Source organism: Aquarana catesbeiana, linkage group LG02, assembly GCF_042186555.1.
Source record: "Aquarana catesbeiana isolate 2022-GZ linkage group LG02, ASM4218655v1, whole genome shotgun sequence".
Lineage (NCBI taxonomy): Eukaryota > Metazoa > Chordata > Amphibia > Anura > Ranidae > Aquarana > Aquarana catesbeiana.
In genome coordinates, this window is record NC_133325.1 from 650,986,114 (window position 1) to 650,992,278 (window position 6,165).

Here is a 6,165-nt window from a genome sequence, read left to right on the forward strand (position 1 = left end):
TCAGAGGGCAGAGAGGAGGTTGGTGCCATTGTCGCAAACCACCATACCTGCCTTAAGCTGGCGTCAACCACCTCTGAACCTGCCCCTGCAGAGCTGACAGAATATCTGCCCCAGTGTGGCTCTTGTCCCCCAAGCACACCAGCTCAAGCACTGCATGGCATCTTTTGGCCTGCGTGCTTGCGTAGCCCCTTGAAAGCCTACGGAGCACCGCTGGTTCCAAAGACAAATCAGCACAGGAAGAGGCCATGGAGGAGAGAGGTGTGGCAGAATCACCACTAGTAGTATTTTGGAGGGGTGGTGGCGGAACAACCTCCAACACTACTGCACCCTGTCCTGCATCCTTCCCAGCTGCCAGAAGAGTCACCCAGTGCACGGTAAAAGATAGGTAACGTCCCTGTCCATGCCTGCTGGACCATGAGTCAGCGGTAATATGCACCTTACCACTGACCGCCCTGTCCAGGGAGGCCAAGACATTGCATTCCACATGCCGGTAGAGAGTCGGATTGCCTTCCGTGAGAAAAAGTGTCATTTTGGAACCTGCCACTGAGGAACCGCACATTCCACAAACACACAGAAGGGGGCAGAGTCTACCAACTGAAAAGGCAGCAGTTGAAGTGCTAGCAATTTAGCCAAGCTAGTATTCAACCGCTGGGCATGTGGATGGCTGGGAGCGAACTTCTTTCGGCGGTGCAGCAGCTGGGGCAGGGAAATTTGCCTGGTACAATCTGACATCGGTGTACCGATAGCAGATTGCCTGCAAGTACTTGTCTGTGACACACCTAATTCTACACCTTCATTCCTCTCAGTGCAGGTTTCAGTGAGGACTGAAGGTATAGTGGGGTTGGAGATCCCAGCTGATGAGGAGCAAGGAGAGGTCCTCTTTGTTCTTTGGTGTGGGTCTTTTAGGTACGCTTGCCAACAAACTGCATGGCAGGTCAACATATGTCTGGTCAAGCATGTGGTGCCCAAGCGGGAGATGTTTTGGCCATGCGAGATACGCTTGAGACATATGTTGCAAATAGCAGCGGTGGGACCTAATGCACTCGTCTCAAAAAGGCCCACACCAAAGAACTTTCCGAATAACGCGCAGAGACAGCAGCGCCCTGCACATGCAGAGCTCTGCGGTGTGATGCAGTTGGTGTGCTGCCCTTAAGCTGGCCCCTGGAAAGCATCCTGCCTCGTTGGAGATGTGCCTCCTCCTCCTCTCTCCTATCAGGCACCCACGTTGAGTCAGTGACCTCATCATCCCCTCCCTCCACATCACTGGAGCAAAGCTGGCAGTATGCTGCAGCTAGGGGGACATGACTGCCAGATTGCTGTCCTTCTTGCTCACCCCCTCTCTCTGGGCTCATGTTACTGCCTTCCTCTAGCTGGGTACCATCATTGGAGCCTTCAAAACTCTGGGCATCCTCCTGGAGCATGTACCCAACACTGTGGTCAAACAGTTCGGGGGACTCCTCAGGAGGACATGGTGGGGCTAGGGAAGGAGTGACTGATGCCATTGAGCCGAGGGAAGAGGCCGCGTTGGCAGCTGCTTTGCCAGACAAAGTACCCTGAGCCTGGGTGAGAGAGGATGAGGAGGATGAGGACGGCTTGGTCATCCGCTCTACCAAGTCTTCCGCATGTTGCGGCTCAACACAGCCAGCTGCCGAAAAAATGGACAAGCGTGTCCCACGGCCACGTGCTGATGATGATGCACTGCCTCTATGACCAGCACTGTTGCCTCTAGACACAGAGCCTGCTTGCCCTCTTTTATTGGCTTGTGACTGTCTGCCTCTCCTTGTTGGCCTTCCAGACATACTAATGGCCTGCAGTGAGATGTAGCTGCACAAAGCTGGGGAATGAGAACACCAGCAATTGTCTTCACAGGTAGCTTTAGGTGCACACTGTGCAGAGGACGCAGTACACTAACTGTAAATACTGTAGCTGCCTGCCTGTGGTATTAATATAGGATCAGAAGAACACCACCAATTTTCTTCAGGTAGCTTTAGGTGCACACTATGCAGAGGACACAGTACACTAACTGTAAATACCGTAGCTGTCTGCCTGTGGTATTAATAGGAGCAGAACAACAGCAATTGTCTCCAGCTTTAGGTGCACACTGTGCAGAGGACACAGTGCACTAACTGTAAATACTGTAGCTGCCTGCCTTTGGTATTAATAAGAGCAGAACAACAGCAATTGTCTCCAGGTAACTTTAGGTGCACACTGTGCAGAGGACGCACTACACTAACTGTAAATACTGTAGCTGCCTGCCTGTGGTATTAATAGGATCAGAAGAACACCACAAATTTTCTTCAGGTAGCTTTAGGTGCATACTGTGCAGAGGACGCACTACACTAACTTGTAAATACTACAGCTGCCTGCGGTACTGTACTAATAGGATCAGAAGAACACCACTAATTTTCTTCAGGTAGCCTTAGGTGCACATTGTGCAGAGGGCGCACTATACTAACTTGTAAATACTACAGCTGCCTGCGGTACTGTACTAATAGGATCAGAAGAACACCACTAATTTTCTTCAGGTAGCTTTAGGTGCACACTGTGCAGAGGACGCACTACACTAACTGTAAACACTGTAGCTAATAGAACTAATAGGATCAGAAGAACACCAGCAATTTTGTTCAGGTAGCTGTAAATACTGTAAAAATACCTGCCTGCCTGTCAGTAGTAGGAAGAGAATAACAGGAACTGATCTAGCTAAACTGAATACAGTGTGTATATATATATATATATATATATATATATATATATATATATATACACAACATCTAGGATGTATATATATATATATATACACAATACACTGTAAGTGCAGCTAACTGACTCGCCTGCCTACTCTATATAACTTAAATCAAATGACACTGTCTCTCTGTCTATCTATCTCTCTCTCAACGCCGAAACATACTACACAGGGCCGCCGTGCAGGTGGCCTTATATAGTGTGGGGCATGTACTAAACCCCCTGAGCCATAATTGTTTGGGTGGGTGGCTTTGGCCAATTACGGCTCTCTGTACAGACGGCACTGAAATTGGCCAAGCATGCAGGTCATAGTGCATGCTTGGCCAATCATCAGCCAGCAATGCACTGCAATGCCACAGTGAATTTTGGGCCGTGACACGCCACTCGAATTTGGCGGCCCATATCGTTTGTAATTCGGCGAATGGCCGAACACACGATGTTTGAGTCGAACATGGGTTCGACTCAAACATGAAGCTCATCCCTACCTATGAGGGATTCTGTGGAGGTGGGAGACAGGCTGTTGTGGTAGTATGTACTCACTGTGGGGCCCGATGGCCCGGCTGAACAGACATCCTGGTCTGCTATAGAGTCCTCTGTCCCCAGCTCTCCTCCTCGTATGCTAGCACCAGGCGCCATCTTGGATGAGGCCGTGGGTCCCAGTCCGGCATCCAGAATGGAGGAAAGGTCCCTCCTCGCTATTCCCTCACCATCCTGGGGATCCCTGCTGTGTCCCCTATCCTCGGGTAATGTTTGTGGGCAGGGCTCTGCTGTGGAAGTGGATGTAGAGAGGCTATATGGCCGGAGAGGAGCTCTGAGATCAGGCACCCAGCAGACGAGCTGCTGCGCATGCGCCTTGGCAAATTAACATTTCAAATGGTACATTATTTACATATTTAAGGATGATAAAGAATGTGATTTGACCATACAAGAATTGTTTAATGATGGTAGTTAGACTTGAGCGTCACTGGCGTCACTAGGGGGTGGCTATTAAGGCGAGAGCCCCGAATCTGGGTCCCATAGCCGCGAGTCCAGGGCTGGCTCTATCATGATGAGAGTGTCCTGGGCTGCCTGACACAGCGCTTCCCGCACAGCACTCTCTCTGAGTCTGCACTCCGTTTGTGATTTAGTGACAGCCAAAGAAGTGAGATGAGTGTGAGAGAGAGAGTCTCCTCCTTGCTCCGCCTATATCACAGAGTCGGGAGGTCGCTTCTCGGCCTTTTGGCTAAGATCAAGTGTAGTATCTGTTCTTATCAGTTTCCAGGAGGTGGCGCTTGCTTCCGTCCCTGATCTATGGCGATCTATGGCGAAATAGAGACGGGATGGCGGTTGCTATGCAAAGCCTGCTGGAGTAAAGGTGACCTGGAGCGGTTCGTAGCCGAAAGGGAAGCCTTCTGATGGGGATGGAGAACCACGGGGTCCGATCCGAAGGTCGGGACCCTGGCCTTTTGGCCCGGATTGGGGCGGATCTAGCTCCGGACAGTTATTCGGGAGAGAACGCTTACTACCCTCTTACAGGTGGAGGGGAGTGGTTAGTACCTCCCGAATGTAATTAGGAAGGAGTGATGGGAGCGACAGCAGAGTCTACGGTGAGGGACTCTTTTCCGGCTTTCTGATCTCCATATCCTTCCTGTCTGTGGTGGGGTCTGCTGTGGTCTGGGCTGGGGGGCCAGGGATGCTTCGAAAAGCCAGTGGTGAATGTGCCCCTGAAGTGGCAGTTCAGGGGTGCCGTACAGTCACGGTGTGTAAGCACTTGATTTTATGGCACCATGGTCACTTCACCACAACACACGTTTTTCGCACCTGCCTCTTGGGCCGGGCCTTTTGGCCAGGACCAGGGGAAATTTTTTATGCCTGGCCGGAGGGCCGGCCATTGTATTGCACAATGGCCACTTTCACTCTCCCCTCTCACTATCTTCCCCACTCTTTGCTTTACCCCTGTTTGTCACTTTTTTGTCTTTTTTGGTTGTTTTGTATACACGTTTTTGTCACTGTGTGGCGAGTAGGGTTTGCGCAGTGGCAGTATCATAGCCAATGAGGTTCAACTGAGGCGTGATTATTGCTAATTGCTTCTCGGCCCTTTGGCTAAGATCAAATCTAGTATCTGTTCTTATCAGTTTCCAGGAGGTGGCGCTTGCTTCTGTCCCTGATCTATGGCGAGATAGAGATGGGATTGCGGTTGCTATGCAAAACCTGCTGGAGTGAAGGTAACCCGGAGCGGTTTGTAGCCGAAAGGGAAGCCTTCTGATGGGGACGGAGAACCATTTGGTCTTGGCGGAGGGTCGGGATCCTGGCCTTCTGGCCTGGATTGGGGCAGCTCTAGCTCTGGACAGTTATTTGGGAGAGAACGCTGGCTCCCCTTGCTCCCACCGGGGGAGCGGCCAGTATTTCCCAAATGTAATTAGGTAGGAGGGACGGAACGACGGTGAAGCCTGATGGCAAGGGCTCTCTCCAAGCTTCCAGAACTCCATACCTTTCTGCCTGGGGTGGGGGCTGCTGTGGTCTGGGCTGTGGGTCAGGGCTTTTTCGAAAAGCCAGTGGTGAATGTGCCCCTGAAGTGGCAGTTCAGGGGTGCCGTATGGTCACGGTGTGAAAGCACTTGATTTTATGGCACCATGGTCACTTCACCACAACACACGTTTTTCGCACCTGCCTCTTGGGCCGGGCCTTTTGGCCAGGACCAGGGGAAATTTTTATGCCTGGCCGGAGGGCCGGCCATTGTATAGCACAATGGCCACTTTCACTCTCCCATCTCACTATCTTCCCCACTCTTTTTTACCCCTGTTTGTCACCTTTTTGTCTTTTTTTTTGGTTGTCTTTGTATACACGTTTTGTCACTGTGTGGCGAGTAGGGTGTGGGTCCTCGGGCCTACTCTGAAAGTCTTGGGAGGGGGTGGACATAGGCCTTTTGGCTTGGTTCGCCCTCTCCTTTGAGGGGTCTCTCTTCGGGAGAGCCCCACTGTACTTGGGTTGGTCTGCTTCGGCAGTCCTTCCAGTTGTGGGGGTCCGCCTGGTTTCGGCCAGATGGACCCTTTGTCTGAGTACCTCAGTCCCTGTCTGGAGCCTAACGCCCCGGGGGATCAGGGTAAGGTCCTTCCCTAGTGGAGGACTCTGTACACCCGTTGCACTTTTTTGTGTTTCACTCTCTATGTGTGGGCACTTTTTTTGGCACCGGGTGGAAGTTTTTGAGGTGTGTTTTGCACGCCACTGGCTTTTCGATAGAGTGGGTCCTCGGGCCTACTCTGAAAGTCTTGGGAGGGGGTGGACATAGGCCTTTTGGCTTGGTTCGCCCTCTCCTTGGAGGGGTCTCTCTTCGGGAGAGCCCCACTGTACTTGGGTTGGTCTGCTTCGGCAGTCCTTCCAGTTGTGGGGGTCCGCCTGGTTTCGGCCAGATGGACCCTTTGTCTGAGTACCTCAGTCCCTGTC

At 51.7% G+C, this 6,165-nt stretch overlaps 2 pseudogenes; both read left to right on the forward strand.

Annotated features, from left to right (window-relative positions):
- The first annotated feature begins 3,944 nt into the window (after window positions 1–3,944).
- On the forward strand, window positions 3,945–4,063 carry LOC141130816 (U2 spliceosomal RNA; annotated as a pseudogene).
- A 681-nt stretch (window positions 4,064–4,744) lies between these two features.
- LOC141130213 (U4 spliceosomal RNA) lies at window positions 4,745–4,809 on the forward strand (annotated as a pseudogene).
- Window positions 4,810–6,165: the final 1,356 nt, after the last annotated feature.